General features: G+C 40.7%; 1 protein-coding gene across 3 annotated transcripts in view; it reads left to right on the top strand.

Annotated features, from left to right (window-relative positions):
• Positions 1–12,862, top strand: part of OXSR1 (oxidative stress responsive kinase 1) — a 94,407-nt gene that overhangs the window by 3,955 nt on the left and 77,590 nt on the right. The gene's annotated exons all lie outside the window — the stretch shown is intronic.

Below are 12,862 nucleotides of genomic sequence, written 5' to 3' on the forward strand. Positions count from 1 at the left end.
GTTGGGCAGGCTGATCTCAAACTCCTGACCTCAGGTGATCCGCCTGCCTTGGCCTCCCAAAGTGCTGGGATTACAGGGGTGAGCCACTGTGCCTGGCTGGTTTTTTTTTTTTTTTTTTTTGAGTTATAGAAGTGTGGGTATATGTATTCATTCTGGGTATGTGTCCTTCATCTAATATATGATTTATTTAAATATTTTCCCATCTGTAGTATTTTTTTTTTCTTTTCATTTCCTTTTTTTTTTTTTTTTTTTTTGAGTCCTGCTCTGTCACCTAGGGTGGAGTGCAGTGGCATGAACAGGGCTCACTGCAACCTCCACCTCCTGGCCTCAAGTGATCCTCCTACCCCTGCCTCCCTGGTAACTGGCACTAAAGATGCATGCCACCATGTTTGGCTAATTTTTGTGTCTTTTGTAGAGACCGAGTTTTGCCACATTTCTCAGGATGATCTCAAATTCAGTGCAGCCTCCACCTCCTGGGCTCAAGTGATCCTCCCACCCCTGCCTCCCTGGTAGATGGGACTACAGGTGCACGCCACCACGTTTGGCTAAGTTTTGTGTTTTTTGTAGAGACCAAGTTTCGCCACATTTCCCAGGATGATCTCAAATTCCTGGGCTCAAGCGATCCGCCTGCCTCAGCCTTCCAAAGTGCTAGGATTACAGGCGTGAGCCACTGTGCCTAGCCTTCTTTAATTTTAACTTTTTTTTTTTTTTTTGAGTTGCAGTCTTATTCTGTCACCCAGGCTGGAGTGCAGTGCCATGATCTTGGCTCACTGCAACCTCTGCTTCCTGGGTTCAAGCAATTCTCCTGTCTCAGCCTCCCGAGTAGGTGGGATTACATGTGCGTGCCACCACACCCAGCTAATTTTTTGTATTTTTAGCCTCCCAAAGTGTTGGGGTTACAGGTGTGAGCCCCAACGCTTGACCTCTTTCATTTACTTAATGGTGTCTTTTAAAGTACAAAAGTTTTGAATTTTGATGTTTATCACTTTTTTTCTTTTATTTATTTTGCCGTTGGTGTTGTATCTAAGAAATCTTTACTAACCCAGCATTGTGAAGATTTTTTTATCCTGTAGTTTCTTTCAAGTGTTAGTTTTAGCTCTTGCATTTAAGCCTCTGATACATATTGAGTTAATTTTTGTGTATGGTGTGAAATAAGGTGAACCACCTTGTTTTACAGTTGAAGACACAGAGACAGAAAGGTAAAATGACTGCCTAAAGCCATATAGCTAATTAGAGGCAGAGCCAATACTGGCATCTATGTCTCCTTGTAGCCTAATTCAGGATCCTTGTTCCTGTATCTACATTGGTTCTTGGATATAAACTAGAAGATGGGGGACATTGTCTCACAGATTAAGGGAAATATCTCCCCTGCTTTTTTTTTTTTGAGACAGTGTCTCACTCTGTCACCCAGGCTGAAATGCAATCACAGCTCACTGTCTTACTGTACGAACTCCTGGCTCAAGTGATCCTCTTGCCTTGGCCTCCCCAGTAGCTGGTCTACAGGCACGTGCCACCATGCCCGCCTCATAGTTTTATTTTTTGTAGAGACAGGGTCTCATATGTTGTCCAGGCTGGTCTCTACTTCTGGGTTCAAGCGATCCTCCCACCTTAGCCTCCTAAAGTGTTGGGATTTACAGGTATGAAGCGCTGTGCCTGGCCAAGGGAAGTATCTATCCTTAGAGTGAAAAAAATCTGACAGATATTCCACACCTGTCACATCCTTCCAGTCTACTCCTTACAGCCTCTCTCCATTTTCCCAACAGGGAGAAAAAAATTTTTTTCCTTGATCTACAGCCTAGTACAAGTAGCAAGTTTCAGTAAAGTGTTGTATTCTTATTCTAACTTTGCTTACATACCAAAATGTTTGGTACATAGTAATTTATAATAAGCTGTGGTCTTCAAAATGAATCTTTGCGATTTCAGGTTACACTCAACTTTTTCAGGAAACAAATGATTAAAATCTAGAAAAAAGGTTTTGGGATCATTTAAATTTTGTTTTCAAAGGATTTTTTCTAGAGAAATCAGTGTAATGGTGTCATCTCCATCAAAACACATACATTTATTTGAACTGTAATCTGTTTATTTGAACTGTAATTTCTTTCACATTTGCTTCTTAGCACTATACTATTTATGGGATTGTTTCTCACATTCTGTTTTGTTCTTCATCTTTCTGGTAAAGTCCTACAGAGAACAGAATCTCCTCCTGGGAACATATTAAAAGCCTATAGACTGAAATTCAAAGGGCTTTTTTTTTTTTTTTAAAGAATCGTATCGCCTTAAGCATGCTTTGGCAAGATTTGAAGTTCTTTAAGTATGATTATGTGTAAAAGATGTTAGTGTCCTTCTCACAATTAATCATTGATCTTTCAGTATTTTTGAGCCCTTAGTCTTAGATTAGAATTTCAGTATTTTTGAGCCCTTAGTCTTAGATTAGAATCTCTGAGCATGTGTTATACTGTATTTGGCATGTGTTGAAGCAGCTGTAACAATTTGGGCTTTGGGGTTAGACTGACCCAGATTCAAATTCTGGCATTGCCTCTTACTAGTTATGTGATCTTAGACAAATTATGTAATTAGTTTCCATGTCAGCTTTTTGTATACTGGGGAGAATAGCACCTCTGTCATTGGGGTTGTTATATAGGTTGAGTGTCATTATTTGTGGGAAGTGTTTAGCTTGTATAAAATGATAGTTGTTATTATCTCTGACCTTTTTTTACCCTTTCTCTTGTCCTCATATTTCCCAATTTTTGGTATTGCCATGAAATATGAAATCCTATGTGATGTGAAATCTTGTAACACTTACAATATTTTGAATCTGTTTTTAATACTTATTGGAATATTATTGCATTTATTTTATTTTATTTTTGCATCTTTTTTTTTTCTTAGTCCAGGCCTCATTCAGGTTTAGATGGATTTAGGGATTTATGTTGGACATGGTAGTATAACTGTAACCATGATATTGCTAATAATACAATATAATGGCAGAGAGGGCTGTGCCAGTTAGCTTTTATTGCCTGCACTGTGAAAAGTCTCAATGAGTATTCACTGTTTACCTCAGACTAGAAAATTGAAAACTTCATACTAGGTTTAAGGTATGATTCACCTAGTTTTGACACTTTGGTGAAGGCAGTGCAATATATTTCTATTCTTGACGTTCCCTTTTTATTTTCATTAATTGTTTACTAGCCACACATTTTGAGTCCAAAGTTGTGGTTTTCAAATACAGATTCCAGGGCCTTACCTTTAGCGCCTCCATAAATGTGAAGGACTTCATGCTTTCAATAGAGTGGTGCTTAATAGTGTATTTTTCCGCTTATTGGGAGACTCAGCTAAAGTGACATTTTCTGTGAGGCCAGCATTGGGCCAACAACCTCATAGTGTTCTATCAAATAGGGCTTACATTTCTCTGCATGTGGGGAAAATAGAAATAATAGTGGCTTAATAAAATCTTTTTCCCCCCTTATATAACAAGAAGACTGGAGGTGGCAGCCTAGGTGCTGTCAGGCACCCAGGCTCCTAGTTTTTTTTCATGCCACCACACTTAGCAGGTGACTCTCCTTCTCATAGTTGGAAGATGGTTGTTCCACCTCTAGACTTATGCTTGTGTTCTAGTCCAGAAGAATATGGCAAAAGGACAAAGACACATGAAGCTGAGTTGGCTTTCTTTCAAAAGACTTTCTTTCCTGGAGTCCTTTCTCAGTGACTTCCACTTCTATTTTACTGGCCAGAACTATATAATTTGGTCATTTGCAAGGGAGGCTGGGAAATGAAACTTTAGCTGGACACATTATTACTTCAAACAAAATAGGTCAGGATTCTCTTACTAAAGAAGGGGAAATTGTATGTTGGCTAAGCAACTAAAAATATTGGCCTCTTTTTTTTTTTTTTAATGATAATAGTTAAATAGGGTATTGCAAGTAAATAATTTAACTTGATGCATAAAATTCAATTAATAAATGTTAGCTTTAATCTGAAGAGGCAGATGCCCAGCAATTAAGAGCAAAGTATTGAAACTCAGGTAGTTCTTATTTCTAGGCCCTACTCTGCCTAACTAATTGTATGACCTAAGTTTTACCTTAATTACATTGCTTTACTTACATTGCCTTGTAAGACCATGAACCTATCGCATGGGATTATTGTAATGATTAGATGAAAAGAAGAAATGTAAGTAAAGAAAGTACTCAGCATAGACTTGGCACACAGAATGGATGCTCAGTGAATGTTAATGTACATGATGGTGACAATGAAATAACATCCATGAAGACTGGGCTATTTCTGTGTTTGTTCTTTCCCAAACAAGATTTTTTTTTTTTCCTTGAAAATATACCCCACTATTTGATTAATTCATTCAGCAAATATTTATTGAACTCCTGTTATGTACCAGGCACTGTTCTGGATGCTGGAGATAAAACAGTGAAGCAAACACAAAAAATGCCTGCTTTTACAGAGTTTATAATCTAGAAACTCTAAAGAAGAAGAAAAAGCAGGAAAGCGGTTAGTGACTGCTAGGAATGGAGGTGGGGTTTCAGTTTTAGGTCAGGGAAAACCTCTCTGAGAAGGTGACAGTTGAGGAAAGACCCAAAGAAGGTGAAGAAGTGAATGACGTGGTTATCTGCAGAAAGTTTGTTCCAAACAGAGGACAACAAGAACAAATGTTCTGAAGTAGAAGCATGCTGATGGGATTAAGGAATGCTAAGGAGGTGTGAGGGCAGCTAGAGCAGAGTATATCAGAAGGTGAAGAGAGAGATAGGTGAAGAGGTTAGAAAGGTAAGGTGGTATGGATGCGTGGTCCTGATTGTCAGGTTGTAAGTTATTGTAGGAACTTGGCTTTTGCTTTGAGTAAGATTGAAAATCGTTGCAGGGTTTTGAACAGAGATTTTTTTTTTTTTTTTGAGAAGGAGTCTTGCTCTGTTGCCCAGGCTGGAGTGCAGTGGCGCGATCTCGGCTCACTGCAAGCTCCGCCTCCCAGGTTCACGCCATTCTCCTGGCTCAGCCTCCAGAGTAGCTGGGACTACAGGCGCCCGCCACCACGCCCGGCTAATTTTTTGTATTTTTTTAGTAGAGACGGGGTTTCACCATGTTAGCCAGGATGGTCTCGATTTCCTGACCTCGTGATCCGCCCGTCTCGGCCTCCCAAAGTGCTGGGATTACAGGCTTGAGCCACCGCGCCCGGCCTTGAACAGAGATTTAACATGACCTGACTTACATTTTAAAACTCAGGCTGCAGGCCGGGCGAGGTGCCTTGTCTGTAATTCCAGCACTTTGGGAGGAGAGGCGGGTGGATCCCATGATTCCAGGAGTTTGAGACCAGCCTGGCCAACATGGTGAAACCCCATCTCTATAAAAATACAAAAATTAGCTGGGTTTGGTGGTACATGTCTGTAATCCCAGCTACTTGGGAGGTTGAGGCATGAGAATCACTTGAACTTGGGTGAGAGAGGTTGCAGTGAGCCGAGATTGTGCCACTGCACTCCAGCCTGGGTGACAGAATGAGACACTGTCTCAAAAACAAACAAACAAACAAACACCTCAGGCTGCAATATGAAGAATAGTTTTATAAGGGCACAAGGGTGGAGGGAGGTTATCCAGGGGAGAGAAGTAGTAGTGGAGATGGTGAGAAGAGGTCAGATTCTGGATATAGCATATTTTTTGAAGTTAGAGGATTTGCTGTTGGATTAGATGTGAGAGAAAGGAAAGATGAGATGATTCCAAGATTTTTGGCTAGAGCATCTAGAAGAATGGAGTTGTCATCCACTCAGATGGGAGATCACCAGAGTGAACAGGAGAGTGAGTGATGATTCACTGCAAAACCATCAGGCTGCTTGAATAATTACTTGAAGCATATGGCAGTGTGTCTTTATTTTCATCTTTGTATGGACAGAATAGCATGATTTTTATGATGATGACTATTCTTACAGCTGTTTTGCTAGTTAATTTTCAACATGACTCTGACAAGAGACCCTATTTAGAAAAGGGGTTAACAAAATTGTAAATTCTGATGTTTTGCATGGTTCGGGTGACCATGCTTTAGTCATCTTTCAAAACAAACAGCCTGGGCTAGTGCTTTTCTTTAGTGAATGCAAAACCTTCCTAAAATATACTTTAAAATTTTTAGGCTATAAGCCTATTATAGTGATGGCTGGACACAATTTTGGGGAAAATGTGTTCATTTGATTTGATTCGTTTAATTCATTTTTATCCTCACAGGAATATCTATTTTTACATTATTTCTCTCTTTTTTTAAAAAAATTATTTTTGAGGTGGGGTCTCGCTCTGTTGCCCAGACTGGAGTGCAGCAGCATGTTCATGGCTCACTGCAACCTCTGCCTCCCAGGTTCCAGCCATCCTCCCACTTTAGCTTCCCAAGTAGCTGGGACTACAGGTGTGTGCCACCACGCCCAGCTAATTTTTGTAGTTTTTGTAGATTTTGTACGTTTTACCATGTTGGCCAGGCTGGTCTCAAACTTCTCAGCTCAAGTGATCTGCCTGACTTGGCCTCCCAAAGCACTGAGACTACAGGAGGGAGCCACAGTGCCTGGCCCGGTTCTCTCTCAAATTTCTAAGTCTAGTAAAGCGGAGAGAGACTGAAATTTTTTCTTAGTCCTGCTCATGCTTGGGCAGATCCTTCTCTGTCTCAAGAAGTAGAGTTACTTAGTTTGAAAGATTTAAAGAGAAGGTTCATCCATATTTTCCGCACATTAATTTATTCTGCTGTGTGACGTATGCTAACGTTGGTTGCAGTTAAAGAACTAACTAGGAGAGGACAGAAGAGAGGAAGAAGTGAGGATGTAGGATGGGGCATTGAGGATGCGTGCCAATGTGAAATAGTGAAAGGCTGAGTTACGTTGTTTTATTGCAAATTGTTTAAAATTTTCCATGGTATTAGTATTCAGATTAGGCCACTGCTTAGTCAAGGGCATTGGGGAAGTAGCTATCACACTTTGACTAAACCATTCCTTTTGTTCTTTTTAAAATCTTTTTTTTCTAAAACATCCTGTTATAGCAGACTAAACCATTCCTAACAGATGCCTTTTACCGGTATGTATGAATATTTATACTGAAGTAACAGTTTTACAGATAATTTCTGTTTTTGTTGTGTGCAGTGTATACTGATATTTTCTATTTGATCCTATTTACATCAATAAAAATGATGGTAAACCCAGTAAATTGTTAAAAAACTGTATTAAGGAACCCTGCTTTGAAGAAGAGATGAAATTTTTTATTTGTATCTTTCATCCTTTTATATTATTAGATTATTGCAAAATATTGGAAAATAGTTAAAATAATTATGATAAAACTTTTAGATATTCTTCCATATCTTATTTACATTATTAATTGCTATTTTCTGTGAAGTAAGTTTTTTTCTAATGAGAGAACATCATTGATTATTCTGAATTAGTGTTGAAGGTAGTGAGTTTTTACCGTGTTACCAAAATCTTTTATGTTAGAACCTTAAAATATTTTTCAATTGCTGAAGATTATTTTAACATTTGTTTTGGGAAGATAATATGAAGATGGATGAAAGTGACTGTTAGCATAGAAGAACTGAAGCCTGCAAGTTCCTGTTTATCAATGGGTGTGGGAAACATTAGCATCTTGTCATCTGACCATTTGTTAAAGCACACCAGAGCGTAATGTCTTGCTCGTGAGAAGATTTGTTCATTAAGTGAATGAATCTTTGAGTGAAAGAAAGATACTTTAGTATCTAAACAATTATGATTGCTAGTACGTATGTTTGGTATTTTGTTATTAGTGAAATTGATTGTGTTTACTGATGACTAGAAAATAATAACTAAAGTTAAAATCAAACATTTCTTTATCTACATTTTTAACCCCAGCATGGTTTTGGTTTACATAGGATGTGCTATTAATATATTTCAAGTTTCGTATATGTAAGTTAAATCAATCAGTGTTAGATTATTCAGGGGTAGAATAGCTGGTTTGAGAACTAATACTGGTTAAAAAGAATACCACTGGATAGTACATTTGTAAAAATATTGTAAAGAATCAATGAACACATTTACATATTAGAAGATGTCTGTTATCTGGGACCAAAGGTACCTTGCAGAGGCCATGTTATGTCTCCTGTGACTTGAGAAATGCCTTTCTTGTAGATTTGTGACCAGCATGATTAGCTTACTTCTCCTATTCCTGGTGTTTCGAAGAATCAGCCAGTGGCATCTCACTGAAGGCAGGAGAAAGCCGTTAAACTTTCTTCAGGGTTTCTATGCAGAAATAATTAAGAGGATAGGATGTGAGAGGGATGGAACTTAATGGCAAGCACTACCATTCTGCCTCTCTGTTTTATACACATAACAAAGGGAGCTCAGCCAAGAAGCAGATCAACTGCAAACTATTTCAATAGTAGCCTGTTGGATGATTTTTTATCCAGTAAAAGTTAATGTTCCTAAACTGTTGTCAAAGTTGTTTGTGTACGCTATGGGATGATGTTATTGAATGCTAAATATGTTCTTTTCTTTTTTATTTCCTTTCTTTCTCTGTCTTTTTTTATTTTTATTTTTGGCAGGGTCTCACTCTGTCACCCAGGCTGGAGTGTAGTGGTGCGAACATGGCTCACTGCAGCATTGACCTCCTGGGCCCATGCAATCTTCCACCTCAGCCTCCCAAGTAGCTGGGACTGCAGGTGTGCACCACCACACCCGGCTAATATTTTTATTTTTCATTTTAGAGACGGGGTCTTACCGTGTTGCCCAGGCTGGTCTCGAACTCCTGGCCCCAAATGGTCCTCCTGCTTCAGCTTCCCAAAGTGCTGAGATTATACATGTGAGCCACCACCGCCAGAAGTGTGTTCTTAAATATTGAATTTTATTTTAAATTTTTCATTATGTGAGTTTTGTGCCATTACTTGTTTGTTTGGTTTTTGAGACAGAGCCTTATTCTGTTGCCCAGGCTGGAGGGCAGTGGTGCAATCTCAGCTCACTGCAACCTCCGCCTCCCAGCTTCAAGCAATTCTTGTGTCTCGGCCTCCTGATTAACGGGCAGTACAGATGTGTGCGACGACACCCAGCTAATTTTTGTATTGTTTTAATAGAGACGGGGATGCACCATGTTGGCCAGGCTGGTTTCAAACTCCTTGGCTCAAGTGAGTCGCCCGCCTCGGCCTCCCAAAGTGCTGTTATTACAGGTGTGAGCCACTGCGCCCAGCTGTGTGCAGAGTTTTTACTTAGTTTGTCAGAACTGTGATTTGGATTTATCCATGTTGGTGTTGCCTATGGTTGTGTTTGTGTGGCTTTATTGAGAGATTTTCAAATGAATTTAAATGTAACAAACACAAACTCTGTTGAATTATATAGTTATATGTGTAAATCATATATATACACGCATATGTACACATATATATACACATACATATATATATATATTTTGGAGACAGAGTCTTGCTCTGTCACCCAGGCGGAGTGCAGTGGGGCAGTCTCAGCTCACTGCAACCTCTGCCTCCTGGGTTCAAGCGATTCTTCTGCTTCAGCCTCCCAAGTAGCTGGGACTACAGGCCTGCATCACCATATCCAGCTATTTTTTTTTTTTTTTTTGTAGAGATGAAGTTTTGCCATATGGCCCAGGCTGGTCTCAAACTCCTGAGCTCAAGTGATCTGCCTGCCTTGACCTCCCAAAGTGCTAGGTCTGTAGGCATGAGCCACCACACCGGCCTCATGTTAAATTTTTAATGTTTGTAGCATATTAGTATTAGAAATGTGTTGGCACATTTGAAAGGTTTTTAAATAACAGCTTTATTTTATTTTCTTTTACTTTCGAGATGGAGTCTCTCTCTGTCATTCAGGCTGGAGTGCAGTGGTGTGATTATGGCCCACTGCAGCCTCAAACTCCCAGGCTCAAGTGATCCTCCCCACCTTAGGCTCCAGACTAGGTGGGACTACAGATGTGCACCACCACACGTGGCTTTTTTTTTTTTTTTTTTGAGACAGGGTCCTGCTTTGTCACCCAGGCTGGAGTGCAGTGGCTGCAGCCTCAACCTCCCAGGCTCAGGCGATCCTCCTACCTCAGTCTCCCTAGTAGCTGGGACTACACATGTGCACCACCACGCCTGGCTAAATTTTGTATTTTTGTAGGGATGGAGTCCCACTGTGTTGCCCAGGCTGGTCTTGAACTCCTGGGCTCAAGCGATCCATCCACTTTGGCCTCCCAAAGTACTGGACTCACATCCCACCCCTGGCCTGGCTAATTTTTAAATTTTTCATAGAGGAGTCTTGCTATGTTGCCCATGCTGGTCTCAAATTCCTGAACTCAAGCAGTCTTCTCACCTTGGCCTCCCAAAGTGTTAGGATTACAGGCATGAGCCATTATTTCTGGCCTATAACAGCTTTATTGAGATACAATTCACACACCATAAAATTTACCCTTTTAAAGTGTACAATTCAGCATCCTTACAGAGTTGTACAACCATCACCTTTAATTCCAGAATGTTTTCATAACTCCAAAAGAAACAGTGTACAGTTGTCCCTCAGTATATGTGGGTGACTGGTTCCAGGAATCCCAAGTATACCCAAATTCATGCATACTTAAGTCCTGCAGTTAGTCCTGCAGAACCCTCATTGTGTGAAAAGTCAGCCCTCCATATATGAGTTTCTCATCCTGTGAATACTGTATTTTCCATCTGCATTTGATTGGAAATAATCTTCTTCTTTTTTGAAATGGAGTTTTGCTCTGTTGCCCAGGCTGGAGGGCAGTGGTGCAATCTCAGCTCATGGTAACCTCAGCCTTCCGGGTTCAAGTGATTTTCCTGCCTCACCCTCCCAAGTAGCAGGGACTACAGGCGTGTGCCACCATGCCTGGCTAATTTTTGTATTTTTAGTAGAGACAGGTTTTCACTATGTTGGCCAGATGGTGTTGATCTCCTGACCCACTATGATCTGCCCACCTCGGCTTCCCAAAGTGTTGGGATTACAGGCATGCCACTGCGCCCAGCCTAATTTTTGTATTTTTAGTAAAGACAGGGTTCTGCCATGTTGGCCAGCCTGGTCTCGAACTCCGGTTTCAAGTGATCCGCCAGCCTTAGCCTCCTGAAGTGCTGGGATTATAGGCGTGAAACACTGTTACTGGCTGGAAAAAATCTTTATGTAAGTGGACTCATGCAGTTCAAATTCACATTGTTCATGGGTCAACTGTACCCATTAGCTGTACTCCCCATTTCTCCTTCCCTCCAGACCCTGGTGACCACTGATCTACTTTCTGCTTCAATGGATTTTTATAATCTTGGTATTTCATATAATTGAAATCATACTATATATGGATTTTTGTGCCTGGCGTCACTTAGTATGTTTTCATAATGAAAACAGTGTTTTTAAGCATATGTCAGTATTTGCTCCCTGGCTCATGTCTGTATAACTCCAACTTTTTTTTTTTTTTGAGACAGAGTATCATGTGTCTCCCAGGCTGGAGTACAGTGGCCTGTTCTTGGTTCACAGCAACCTCTGCCTCCCAGGCTCAAGTGATCTCCCACCTCAACCTCCCAAGTAGCTAGGACTATAAGTGTGCACCACCACGCCCAGCTAATTTTTGTATTTTTAGTAGAGATGAGGTTTTACCCATGTTGGCCAGGATGGTCTCGATCTCCTGACCTCGTGATCCGCCCACCCTGGCCTCCCAAAGTGCTGGGATTACAGGCGTGAGCCACTGCGCCCGGCCTATTTCAAAAGATTTTGTAGTTGTTTGTAGAAGCACCTTTATGATGGCTGCTTTAAAATTCTTGTCAGATAATTCCAACATCTGATTTATCTTGGTGTTGGCATCAGTATGATCGTATGGTCGTCTTTTTTCTTTTCTCATTCAAGTGTGCTTTTCCTGGTTCTTGGTATGACACGTCATTTTTTTTTTTTTTTAATTGTACTTTGGGCATTTAGGTTATTATGTTAGGAGACTTCTTTTGTTTTGTTTTTCTTTAATGAGAAAGGGTCTTGCTATGTTCCCAGGCTGGTCTCTAACTCCTGGCCTTAGATGATCCTCTTGCCTCAGCCTCCTGATTAGCTAGGATTACAGGTGCATGCCACCGCACCTGGCTGAGACTCTTGATCCTCTTTTATTCTTCTCTTTTAATAGGCAGTTACCCTATTTAAGTTTAGTGTGTAGCTCCTGTCCTATTTTTGTGAGCTGTAATCCTATGGTAATTCAGTTTTCAGATCTCTTGCAATGCTATTTTTTTCTGTTTTATTCTTTTGGCACCGCTAGAACTTCCGTTCTATCTCTGCAGCTGCCTGGACTGACCTGTGGATGTGGGGCCCTGGCTCTGCTGCTGCTAAGGGCAGATTGGCTTGACATTGCCACGTGTGTGGGGCAGACACCTGACTGGCACTGTGGTGAATCTGGCCTGCTACTGTTTGAAGCATAGTGTGGAGACCCTGCTGATATTGGGGTGGATTGGGTTCACCACTGTCCTGGGTGGGGACTGGAAAATGTATCTCTCCACTAGGTCTCTGCTGAGCTGCCCCTTTCATAGACTGTTGGCCAGAGACAGCAGAGTTTTCTCATTTATTTATTTGTCTTTATCTGCCTGATCCATCCATTCGTAGTGTTCATTCCAGTTTACAAGCCTCTCTTGTGTCTAGACTGGGATATCTGGGAGACAAAGGGAAAACCCAGTGAACTTACTGTGGTGTTTTCTTGAAGTCTTGAGATCCCTAACTAGTCTGCCTCTCTCTTTCTACCTTTCAGAGTCCTCTTTTGATTGTTGAATTATTTTTAGGCTATTTAGTTGTATTTGGAGGGGAAGAGTGAGGAAATGTGAGCCTATGCCATTGTATCCTGGAACTGGAATACTAGCAGTTTTGACATTTTTTTTGCACTGGTATTTATTGGCAATATGTATGAAATGGTTGAGGCTTTTGTT

The sequence above is a fragment of the Trachypithecus francoisi genome, unplaced genomic scaffold (genome assembly GCF_009764315.1).
Source record: "Trachypithecus francoisi isolate TF-2019V2 unplaced genomic scaffold, Tfra_2.0 Lachesis_group0, whole genome shotgun sequence".
NCBI lineage: Eukaryota > Metazoa > Chordata > Mammalia > Primates > Cercopithecidae > Trachypithecus > Trachypithecus francoisi.